The sequence below is a fragment of the Loxodonta africana genome, chromosome 10 (assembly GCF_030014295.1).
Source record: "Loxodonta africana isolate mLoxAfr1 chromosome 10, mLoxAfr1.hap2, whole genome shotgun sequence".
Lineage (NCBI taxonomy): Eukaryota > Metazoa > Chordata > Mammalia > Proboscidea > Elephantidae > Loxodonta > Loxodonta africana.
Window position 1 is genome coordinate 72,217,530 of NC_087351.1, and position 8,071 is coordinate 72,225,600.

Here is an 8,071-nt window from a genome sequence, read left to right on the forward strand (position 1 = left end):
CTAGGTTCTCTATTTACTCTTTTGGCGAAATCTTTTAAAGAACGTAAGTGCTTAATTTTCAGGAGCTCCCAGTTACCTAGTTTCTCTTTTGGTGTTCACGTATTGTTAGTTCTGGTTTACACTGAATTTATGCCATGTGTCAGGGTCCTAGCATTGTCCCTAATTTTTCTTTCATGATCTTTATTGTTTTAGGTTTTATATTTAGATCTTTGACCCATTTCAATTAAGTTTTTGTGTATAATGTGAGGTATGAGTTCTGTTTCATTTTTTCACAGGTGGACATCCAATTTTGCCAGCACCATTTGCTAAAAAGACTGTCTTTTCCCCATTTAATTGACTTTGTTCTTTTGTCAAAGATCAGCTGACCATAGGTGGATGGATTTACATCTTGGTTCTTGATTCTGTTTCATGGTCCATAGGTCCATCATTGTACCAGTACCAGGGTGTTTTGACTACCATGGCTGTAGAGTAAGTTCTGAGATCAGGTAGTGTGAGGTCTCCTACTTTGTTCTTTTTCTTTAATAATGCATTGCTTATCCAGAGCCTCTTTCCTTTTCATATAAAGTTGGTGATTAGTTTTTCCATCTCGATAAAGAATACTGTTGGTACCTGGATTGGGAATGTGTTATATCTGTAGATTGTTTTGGGTAGGATAGACATTTTCACAATGTTGAGTCTTCCTATTCATGAACATGGTATGTTTTTCCATTTATGTAAGTCTCTTTTGGTTTCTTGCAACAATGTTTAGTAGTTTGCTTTTCTTTTACGTCCCCAGTTAAATTTATTTGTAAGTATTTTATCTTTTTAGGGCTATTATTAGTGGTATTGTTTTCCTGATTTCCTTTTTTGAAGTTCTCTTTGTTGGTATATAGGAATCCAGCTGATTTTCGTATGCTAATCTTATATCCCACTACTCTGCTGAATCTTTCTATTAGTTCCAGTAGTTTTCTTGTGGAATCTTTGAGGGTCTCTATGTATAGGATCATAACATCTGTGAAAGGATAGTTTCACTTCTTTCTTTTCAATATGCATGCTCTTTATTTCTTTTTCTTGCCTTATTGCTCTCTAGCTAGGACTTCCAGCACAGTATTTAATAGGAGTGGTGTTAAAAGGCATCCTTGTCTTGTTCCTGTTCTCAGGGGGAGTGCTTTCAGTGTCCATTGAGAATAATGTTGGGTGTTGGTTTTGTATAGATGCTTCTTTTTATGTTGAAGAATTTCGCCTCTATTCTTATTTTATTGAGAGTTTTTTTTTTTTTTAATCAGAAATGAGTGTTAGATTGCATCAAATGTCTTTTCAGTTATGATGATCATGTGAATCTTTTCTTTTGTTCTACTTATGTGGTAGATTACATTGATTGATTTTCTACTGTTGAACCATTCTTGCATACCTGCTATGAATCCCACTTGGTTGTCGTGGTGTTGAATTCTATAGGTGAGAATTTTTTTGAGAATTTTTGCATCTATAATCATAACAGAGATTGGGCTGTAATTTTCTTTTTTGTGTGTGTGGTGTTTTTGCATGGCTTTTGTATCAGGGTTATACTGCTTCATAGAATGAATTTCGGAGTATTCCTTCTTTTTATATGTTCTTGAAATAGTTTGAGTAGTACTGGTGTGAGCTCTTTTCTGAATGTTTGCCAAAATTCCCCAGTGAAGCCATCTGGCCTATAGCTTTTTTTTGTTGGGAGGTTTGTTTTGTTTTGTTTTTATTATCTCTTCAATCTCTTCTTTTGTTATGGGTTTATTCAGTTTTTCCATCTTGGTTTGTGTTAGCTTAGGTAGGTAGTGTGTTTCTAGAAATTTGTCCATTTCCTCTAGGTTTTAAAAGTCGTTGGAGCACTATTTTTCATAGTATTCTGTGCTCATGCTTTTTATTTCAGTTGGGCCAATTGTGATATCACCCATCTTGTTTCCTATTTGGGTTATTTGCTTCCTCTCCTGTATTTCTTTTGTCAGTTTGGCCAGTGGTTTGTTGATTTTGTTGATCTTTTCAGAGAACCAAGTTTTGGTCTTGTCGACCCTTTCAATTGTTTTTCTATACTCTATTTCATTCATTTCTGCTCTAAACTTTATTATTTCTTCTGGTGGCTGTGGGCTTCTTTTGCTTCTCTCTTTATATTTGTTCAACTTGTAGGGCTAACATTTTTATTTTGGCCTGTTCTTTTTTGATATGTGTGTTTATTGCTATAAACTGACCTCTGAACACTGCCTTTGCTGTGTCTCAAAGGTTACGGTATGATATGTTTTCATTCTCATTTGATTCTAAGAATTTTTTTTTATTCCTTTTTTGATTTCTTCTATTACGCAGTTATTTTTAAGCAAGGTGTTATTTAGTTTCCATGCATTTAATTTTTTTCCCTTTCTCTTCATGTTATTTTTTTTTTTTTTCATGTTATTGATTTCTACTTTTATGACATTGTGATCAGAGATGATGCCTTGTACTATTTTGATGTTCTGGATTTTATTGAGGGTTGTCTTGTGGCCTAAAATGTGGTCTATTCTGGAAAATGTTTGATATGTATTGGAAAAAAATGTATACTTTGTTGCTGTTGGGTGCAGTGCTCTATATATATCTATGAGGTCAAGTTGTTTGGTTTTGGCCTTTAGATGTTCTGTATCTTTGATGAGTTTCTTTCTAGATGTTCTGTCCATTACTGACAGTGGTGTACTGAAGTCTCCTGCTATTATTGTGGAACTGTCTATTTCTCTTTTCAGTGCTGTTAGACTTTGTTTTATGTATTTTGGAGTCCTGTCGTTGGGTACATAGGTATTTATTAGGTTATGTCTTCTTGGTGGATTGTCCCTTTAATCATTATACAATATCCTTCCTTGTCTTTTATGGTGGGTTTTGCCTTAAAGTCTATTTTAGCTGAGATTAGTATTGCCTCTCCTACTCTTTTTTGGTTACTCTATGCTTGAGATATTTTTCCATCCTTTGATTTTTTAATGTATTTATGCCTTTGTGTTTAAGGCATGTATCTTGTAGAAAGCATAATGATGGGTCGTGTTTTTTTTATCCATTCTGCCACTCTGCCTTTTTACAGGCGCATTTAAGTCATTTACATTCATTGTCATTATCAATGAGTTTATTGCTGACATGTGCATTTTTTGTGGTGCTGACATTTTCTTTGTTCCTCTTACTCTCCTGTGCTGAGTTCCTTTTGTTAGTGGATTTTCTTTTCTTTTATACATATCTATGTAGATTTTGTGTTTACTGAGACTTCATGTTTTTCTTCTTTTTTATTCCGATGAGTAGGTTTGTCAGATTTTGTTGTGGTTACTTTGGAATTTACCTTTATCATCTTCCTAAGTTTGAACCAGTCTTTTATTACTCAATATCATCTTGACTTACTCTCTATTTGAAAGTTCTATGCCTACACAGTTTATTCCCCTTTTTGTTGCCCTGACATTGTTGTCATTTATAAATTAGTGTCTCTATTTCTCTATTTTAAGTCTTTTAGCTTTGTTTTATTATGGAGAGCTCTTTACCTAGGTTGGTATCTGGCTGTTGCTTCTTGTGTCCTAGACCCCAAGATATTATCTGATGTGTTGGTTCTCTAACCAAAGGACTCCCTTTAATATTTCTTGTAAATTTGGTTTGTTTTTTACAAATTCCCTGAATTTCTGTTTATCTGGAACTGTCTTAATTTCACCATTGTATTTGAGAAAGAGTTTTGCAGATATGTTATTCTTCTTTGGCAGTTTTTTTCTTTCAGAGTTTTATATATGTCATCCCATTGCCTGCTTGCCTACATAATTTCTGCTGAGTAATCAGAGTTTAGTCCTATTTTTTCCCCTTTGTAAGTGACTTTCCATTTTTCTTGAGCTCCTCTCAGGAACCTTTCTTTGTCTTTGATTTTGGCAAGTGTGATTATGATATGTCTTGGTGACTTTCTTTTGGGGGTCTATCCTATACAGAGTTTGTTGAGCTTCTTGGATGGTCAGCTTTTCTTCTTTCTTGATACTTGGGAAGTTTTCTGACAGCATATCTTCAATAATCTTCTCTGTGTTTTCCATTTTATCTTCCCGTCCTGGAACCCTGATCACAAGCAAATTTTTGCTCTTGATTGTGTCCCACATAATTCTTAGCTTTTCTTTATTCTTTTCTCTAATTTTTCCTCAAACAAAATGGTGTCCATTGGTTTGTCTTCAATCTTGGTGATTCTGTCTTCCACTGTTTCAAAGTTGTTCCTAAAACCTTCTATTGAGTTGCCCATTTTGAATTTTTTTTTTATCCTTTGGATTTCTTGTTGCTGTTTTTGTATAGTTTCTAATTGTTTTTTTATTTTCACATTTTGTACTTGTATTATTTTCCTGAGTTCTTCTATTTCTTTGCCTGTGTTATTCTTGATTTTGGCAAAGTTTTTGTTGGTTTATCTCTGTTTTCCATGATTTTGTCTATTTTTTTTCTTGGCTTTGTCTGTGTGTTCCTTGATCCCTTTCTTAATCTGTTGGAGACCCCTAAATATTAGCCTGTTAAGTTCCATATCAGGTAGTTCCACTGTCTTTTTTCTACCAGAAGGTCATCTGTTTCTTTATTTTGGTCACTTACTGGAGCTGTATTGTCCTGCTTTTTTATATATGTTGATATCGTCTGCTGTCTCCAAGGCTTTAAGGTACTATTTTCTGTATTTATTGATTGTGTGTTTGTTTTGTCCTGCTTCTTTGTTTTGTTTTGATATGTCAGGGCAGGCAGGCCTGGTGTGCTTCGCTACTTGCTTGTCTGTGGGCACGACAGATCTCGCCTCCTTGTCTGGTTGGGCAGGGCAGCAGCAGGCAGGGTGAGCCCACTTCACTGTACACCGGTTCAGTGAAGTGAATGAGGGCAGACTGAGAAAGTGCTGCCTGCCTCCTGGTGTTGGTCCAGTGGTGTGGGAACATTCACAGCCCCTCACCAGAGAGGCAGGGGTGTCAGACGGGGAGCGTACCAGCTTGCTTCCCTCATACAGAGTAGAAAGGTGAGCAGTAAGAAAGTGTGTTTCTCCGGTTACCAAGTGCTCTGTTTCCTCCTGGGAGCTCCACAGAGTTGCCTTCCCATACTGCTTGTCTGGTGTCATTCCTGGCTGTGCTCCAGGATGGCAAAGCTGTGCCTTGTTAGTTGGTGGGTGACCTCCACTCCATATCTCTCCTCATTCTCTCTTTTCATTGAGTTTCTTCTCCATTTGGTGTTTGATCTAGTTCTTTATCCCTTCATTTGATGCTTAGGGTTCCAGGATTGTCATTTGTATCTGTTTTACTTAGTTTTTCAGGTCTTTACTGCACAAGGATGGCATGATGTGTCTGTGTAGGGTGCCATGTTTCTCTCACTATTCTTAAACCTTACCATGGTGCATTGTACCATGATGTAAAGCTTTGGTGTACTAAACAAAGGGATATTTTGAAAAATTGATATCAGAGAAACTTCCTTTAATGAATGCACCATAAACCCATGATGTATGTCTTTATAATATATTTATATTAGGGTGAAGCATGGTTTTAGAAATGATGTATTTGGTCTATATTGGGATGTTTTGAATTTAGATATATTGTAGAGTAGGGCAGTGTGGTCATTTCACCACATGTGGTCTGCCTTCCATCAGAGGACTTTGCTCTTGCGGTCATTCTATTTTGTATCTTTAGCCTCTTCTCCTCCACCCAAACTTTCCAAAGAACATTCAAACATGCTTTTATAACTCCCACTCTCAAACAAAAACTCTCCTTTGATTATACATTCTTTTCTGGCTATATCCCCATCTCCCTTCTTCTCTTTCCAGCCAAGGTCACAAGAGTCATCTGCACTCACTCTGTCTACTTCTTCTTCCTTTCATTCTTCTACCCCTAAAACTCACCACCATCAAGTTGATACCAACTTATAGCAATGCTATAGGACATAGTAGAATTTCCCCACAGGGTTTCCGAGGCTGTAAGTCTTTACAGAAGCAGATCATCATGTTGTTCTCCCACAGAGTGGTTAGAGGGCTTGAACTGCAGGCCTTTAGATCAGCAGTTGAGCACTTTAACCACTACGCCACCAGGGGTCCTCTTCTACCCTTACCAATCTATAAAAATAGCAGTTGTTAAGGTCCCCAGTGAAATTCATGTTACTGAATCCAGTGACTACTTCTCAGTCTCATTTTATTTGAGTTCTTAGCAGCATTTGACACTGTTAACCACTGACCAATTCTTAAACCATTCTCTTCATTTCTGTGATACAATACACTGCTAGTTTCCTACCATCCCTATGGCTGTGGCTTCTCAGACTCCTGTTCTGATATCTTCTTCTCAAGTTGTTTCTGGATGTTGGGCCTTCTCATATTTCTATCCTGGGCTCCTCCCTCTTCTTGTGCTTCATTCTGTCATTCCAGGATGATCTTATCTATACAGAACTGCTGACTCAAATGTGTATTTCCAGTCTAATCTTTCCCATACCCTCTTCCCTCCCCCTGCTGAGTTCCAGGCTTGCATAGTTAACTGCTAACTTGTTGTCTCTATTTGGAGGTTTCACAGGAATCTCAGACTAAAAATTTATAAAATGAAACTCATCTTTGCCCACGAAAATTTGCTCCCCCTCTGGTCTTCTACATCAATAAATGACACTCTCTTATTTACCCGTATGCTCTTACTAGAAACCTGAGGATTTAGCTTTTACCTTCATCTCGCCTTCCTCAATCCCATTCTCAGTCCCAAATAAGCCATTATGAAGTCCTATAGTTTATACCTCTAAAATGTTCCCTGCATCAATCCACTTCTCTTTGTTTACACTGTTACCACAACCCAAGCCACTAAAGACTTTTACGATAGTTTCTTAACTGGTTTTTCTCATCCATTTTCCACACGGGAGCCAGGGCAATGGTTGAAAAAGATAATTTTGATCATGCTGTTTCTCAACTTGTTGTTGTTATTGTTGTTAGGTGCTGTCAAGTCTGTTCTGACTCAACAACCCTATGTACAAGAGAACAAAACACTGCCCAGTTCTGTGCCATCCTCATGATTGTCGTTATGCTTGAGCCCACTGTTGTAGCCACAGTGTCAGTCCATCTCATTAAGGGTCTTCCTCTTTTTCATTGACCCTCCACTTTACCAAGCATGATGTCCTTCTTTAGGGACTTATCTTTCCTGATAATATGTCCAAAGTATGTGAGACAAAGTCTCGCCATCCTTGTTTCTAAGGAGTATTCTGGCTGTACTTCTTCCAAGACAGACTTTTTTTTCCAGCTTAAAGCCTTTCTATGGCTATTCATTGTACTTAAATAAAATTCTCTATCTTTAATATTGCCTACACAGCACTGTACAATTTGCCTCCCACCCACCATCCCGGTTTCATCACGTATCTCTACCCTTGGCTCAGTGTGGCCAACCACATTAGCCTTCTTCAATTCCTTAAGCATGCCAAGCTCTTTGCTTTCTCAAAGCCTGCTCAGTGTGCAGTGCTCTGCCTGGGTTTGCCTGTAGTCTAAATTTAAATGTCATTTTCTCAGAAAGCCCTTTCCTAACAACCTCGTTCAGGTTATCTTCCCTGCCATTACCTTATACACAATGTCTACCATTGACCATATACATTTTCCTAGTTTTTTGTTATTTTAAACAGTAATGCTCTGAACATTTATCAAACCATGGGTCCTGACCTGCTGGTGGATAAGAATGCCGTTGTCAGTTGCTGTTTAATTGGCTTCAACTCATGACAACCTTATGTATAACAGAATAAAATGTTGCCCAATCCTGAGTCATCTTCATGATCTTTGGTATGTTTGCGTCTAGGTGGGTAGTACTATCAATTAAAAAATAAATAAGAAAAGAAAAAGAAACAGAACAGAATAAAAAGGAAAATACTAGCATGCATTGCATATAACAAGTGTAAACTTTATTTGATGAAAATTTATTTTAGTTGTGTGTGTGTGTGTATGTTTTGGATCACAATATAGATCAGATTTATTACTGCAGGTCAAAGTATTAAAAAAGTTGGAAAGCCACTATTCTAGGACACACACTAGGAATAGATATTCTGGGCCATAGTGCTCTATTGTAATTTTAAACACAAATATAGAAAATCAAAAGCTACAATGAATATATACATTTTTTCACTTTGCCCT